General features: G+C 52.9%; 1 protein-coding gene across 1 annotated transcript in view; it reads left to right on the forward strand.

Annotated features, from left to right (window-relative positions):
* LOC102381783 (zinc finger protein 850-like) overlaps nt 1-2023 on the forward strand; it is a 39555-nt gene extending 37532 nt beyond the window's left edge. The window contains exon 15 of the mRNA XM_025194880.1: nt 1649-2023. The gene's annotated coding sequence lies outside the window, so the exon portion shown is untranslated. The remainder of the gene's footprint in view (nt 1-1648) is intronic.
* The last annotated feature ends 2123 nt before the right edge of the window (nt 2024-4146 follow it).

The following is a 4146-nucleotide window of genomic DNA, read 5'->3' on the forward strand; positions in this document are numbered from 1 at the left end:
GCTCAGCTATGACACTGGCCAATTCTTTCAGCAGCCGTGGATGGAGGTCATCCGGGCCTGCTCACTTGTACCCATCTAGCTCAGCCAGGAGCTCCTTAACTGTTTCAGAACTAACCGTAGGCGGACGGGTGCCCTGTGGACATCCGTCAATGATCGAGGTGGGGGAATTGGCTTGGTCATTACTTAGAAATACTGAAGCGAAGAACTCATTGAAGAGCTCTGCTTTGTTCCCTGTGTCAACCACCAACTGTCCTGATCTGTCCTGCAGGGGCCCTATGTTGCTCTGAGCTTTCCTTTTGCCCGCTATATACCTGAAGAAGGACTTTTTATTGTCCTTGATTGTTGAAACCAGCCTGAGCTCAAGCCCCGCCTTGGCCTGTCTAACTAATTCCCTGCAATAGCGCACCAGGGAGATATATTCCTCCTGGGTGTCTGCTCCCTGCTTCCATTGCCTATACATCCTCTTCTTTGCCCCCAGACTCTCCTGGAGTTCCCTGTTCAGCCAAGGGGGCTTTTTTGCCCCCTTACCTCTCTTCCTACGTAATGGGATAGACTCCTTTTGAGCTCCAAGGATCACTCCCTTGAGATACCTCCAACCCTCCTGGACCCCCATGTGCTCTATGTTCTTGAGTTGCATCCCCTCGCTAACTAGCCTTCTAAGCTTGCTAAAGTTGGCCCTTGTGAAGTCCAACACCTTAGCCCCACTAGTTACTTTACGCACCCTTCGCTGGACAGTGACCTCGACCAAGTGATGGTCATTATCTTCCAGGCTACCGTGAACTCACATGTTCCTCACGAGATCTTTTGATTTATCTCCCCTTGGTTCAGATTCCAGAGACACAAAGAGGTGCTGAGCAAGTTGAAGATGGAGGTGGTGATTTACAGCCCAGCTGCACTTTCCACATCTGGCAGACTGTATTAGGTTTACTGCTAATTATTGGTAGCTCTCTCCCCACACTACTAAGTAAAAAATTCCAGTATTACTGGTCTGTGGGAGCCCAGTGAGCCTTTGAATATCTGAAATGGGCTTGCCCCTGTGATAGCTCATCCAGACCCCACCTTTTTATTCATGGTAGAAATGGATGCATCCAGCACTGTAATAGGCTTGGTGCTCTCACAGTGATAGAACCAAAAGCAAATCCTGCATCCCTGCATCTTCTTTTCCTTCAAACTCACCTCAGAAGAAAGGAAATCTTGCAATCCTGATCTGAACTTATGGGCATCAGTTGCTTTTAGGATGTGGTGGCAATACTTTGAAGAGCCATGGCACAAAGTACAGGGTCTTACAGATCACAAACATCCAGTTGTCAATCTGGAACCCAGAAACTGGCACAAGAAGCAAGGGGGAGTTCCCACTTGTATATACAAAAGCATAGGGGTTAGAGTCACAAGTCAATGGGCCAAAGGGAGTGATCAGGTAAAAGGTAAAGAAACAGCAACATCATGGTAACAGACACTCACCTTAATTCCCTGCCACCCCCTTATACTTCCAGAAGTGTTCCCCAAACAAGGTTTTAACTGCATTAGCAATCAAAGAGCTGCAGCTGCTCCCAAGTGTGAATCCAGCTCCTTCAGTCCACAGTCCTGGCTGACTGAGCCAGTGGGATCTCCAGCCTCCAGTTACTCTTCCTTTTTCCCTTGCCTCCAGCCCCAGGGTATTCTGGAAGTTGCAGTCCAAACTCTCAGTGACCACAGCTCTGAAGACTGCCCCTGGTTCCTCATGTGGTTACACAAATTACATTCAGACGGCACTAGAATATTTGTGTGTGGCCAGAGCACTGAACAAGAGACAGCTTCACTGGGGTTGGCCCTTTCCATGTCCCACTTCGATTTTCAGGTCACATAGAAATGGGAAGGTGGATACTCTCTCCAAGAAGGTGGAATATGATGCTAACCGGGCACAGGAATCATTGAAGCCTAGCCCCTTCTGAAGCCACACAACATCCTTGCACCACCTGGCCAATGGCTCTGCAGTCTCAGCCACCACCTGGGAAGAAGTTGCTCTTGAAGAGCAGGCTGCCTTCACGTGACCACTTCCTGAAGTCCAGCACGGGATTGTTTTCACTAAGGGTAAGATTTACATGCTCCTAGGGTCAGCCAGACCCTAGTGATACTATGTTAATGCCATGACTTCCTGTTAGCTGGCCACCCTGGAATGGAGAAAACCCATCAACTAACCATCTGCTACTTTGGTGGCCACTCCTGGGCAAAGCCATGCAAGTGTTGATCTGCTCTTGTAACATTTACGCCTACATAATGAATCCCACTCAAAAACCCTAGGATCTCATCCAGCACCTGTTCGCTCCCTCTCAGCCGTGGTCCACTGTTTTGAAGGACTTTATTATGGATCTTCCCTAATTGATTAGGTTCTCTATGATCCGGATGGTGACAGACTGACTAAGATGGTGCACTGGTCCCAATCCTTCCCTCCATAGCAGTGGTGCCCTCTGGGCTGCCCGGGAGGGCTGCTAATGGGCTGGGTGCAGCCTCAGCTCAGAGGTAGCACCCAGCTTCATGCAACTATTCCCTTACCCCCGAGCCTCCAAGGTCGGGTAGCACCCGGCCCGCTAATGGCCAGCCCAGGTAGCCTCGAGGGTCACCACTGCCATGGAGGGAAGGCCTGGACCCCGTCCCCAGCTCAGGGGCCACTCAGCCAGCGGGCAGCTTGCCCCCCAGCTGCAGATAAGCTCTGGCAGTGGCGATGCATAGGGGGTGCATGGGGGTGTACGTGCACCCCCTGAGACCACCAGTGCACCCCCTGTCAGGCTGCACTTCCCGTTTAGCTGGCGGGCAGGGGGACAGACGGGAGCACCAGTGCCCACCCCGCAAGCACCGGCTCGGGAGAAGGACTGCCAGCAAAATGTAGGGAGGGGACAAGGACTGCCATGCTGCTTCCAGAAGTGGCTGCAGGATTTCTGGAAGTGGCGTGGCTGCTTTTTGGTGAGTGAGATCAGCCAATCACTGACTGGTGTCGGGAGGGCATGTGACCCCCCCCAGACTCAAGAGGCACAAGTTACCTGTGCTTTGGCTTCAACAAAAAAAAAAGAATGAAAGGATCAAGCCTCTTACCATGACATGATGGAAAAAAGGAAATGGTGGGTTTCAATTAAAAACCCACCATTTCAATTTAGGGGGTATAGAATAACTCCTTTGGGTGCTTGTACACTTGATGCAAGACCCAGCCCCTCCTCCAGGTGTGGGGAGCGGTGGGAGGCAGGGGTGGGGCTGCCACAAGTCCCAATGGCCTCAGCGCAGGGAACCCACCCCCCGCTCTCCTCCCGTGGGGCTGGGCCGCCAGGACAGCGGGCGGCTGCAGCAAGGGGAGGTGCTGCCCGTCCTGGCCTGAGCCTTGCAGGTGGAGGCCGAAGCTCTGCACCCAGCCCAGCTGCATCATGGCAGAGCAGGTGGTACAGGCGTGCCGTGGTGGCATCAGGCACCTGCTCATCCTCAGCTGCCTCTGGTGCCTCTGTCTGGGTCCCTGCTTGTCCTCAGCTGCCTCTGCACGGTGTCTGTCCGGACCTGCTCTTGCCCATCCCGAGCCTTGCTCCTGTGAAGCAGCAGCGCAGGGTGGCAGTGCTCTGTCCCCACCTACCCCTGTGTCCCCCCTGGAACCTTTCAAAGTACCCCCAGGGGTATGTGTCCCCCCCAGTTGACAACCTGTGGTCCTGGGAATACTTCTTGGGAAGACACCAAGATGTCTGTCACCCTCATTAACCCTCCAGAGGCAGAATTCTGGGTTCAGGGGGAACAGCAGCAAACTCAGATACTTTCTGAGCCCCATGTGTGGTCTCGCAGGTGAGTTTGTCCATGCCTTTTAGGCCACAGAAGGGTGCCTGATGTCGCCCTAAGCACCAAGCCCTTTTTTTGAAAGCAACTCACTCATTGCTGAAAAGTGTGAGCACGTTGACCATGACTTGCTACAGGAAATCCATGCTCCATGCTGCAGCCCAAAGTGTAAACTTCCTCAGTCAAATGAGAAGTCTAGGGTGCCATGCAAGCTGCCCATGGCAGTACTGGACCTGCACGCATTGCCACACCTTGGCCCCACCCAGCACACAGGGCTTGCCAGCGGGTGTGCACCAAAGGGATTTTTCTCCTCTTCAGTCAATCTTGGTGGGGCTTTCTTTTTGGGGGACCTTGGGTTTC

Source organism: Alligator sinensis, unplaced genomic scaffold (genome assembly GCF_000455745.1).
Source record: "Alligator sinensis unplaced genomic scaffold, ASM45574v1 scaffold1619_1, whole genome shotgun sequence".
Classification (NCBI taxonomy): Eukaryota; Metazoa; Chordata; order Crocodylia; family Alligatoridae; genus Alligator; species Alligator sinensis.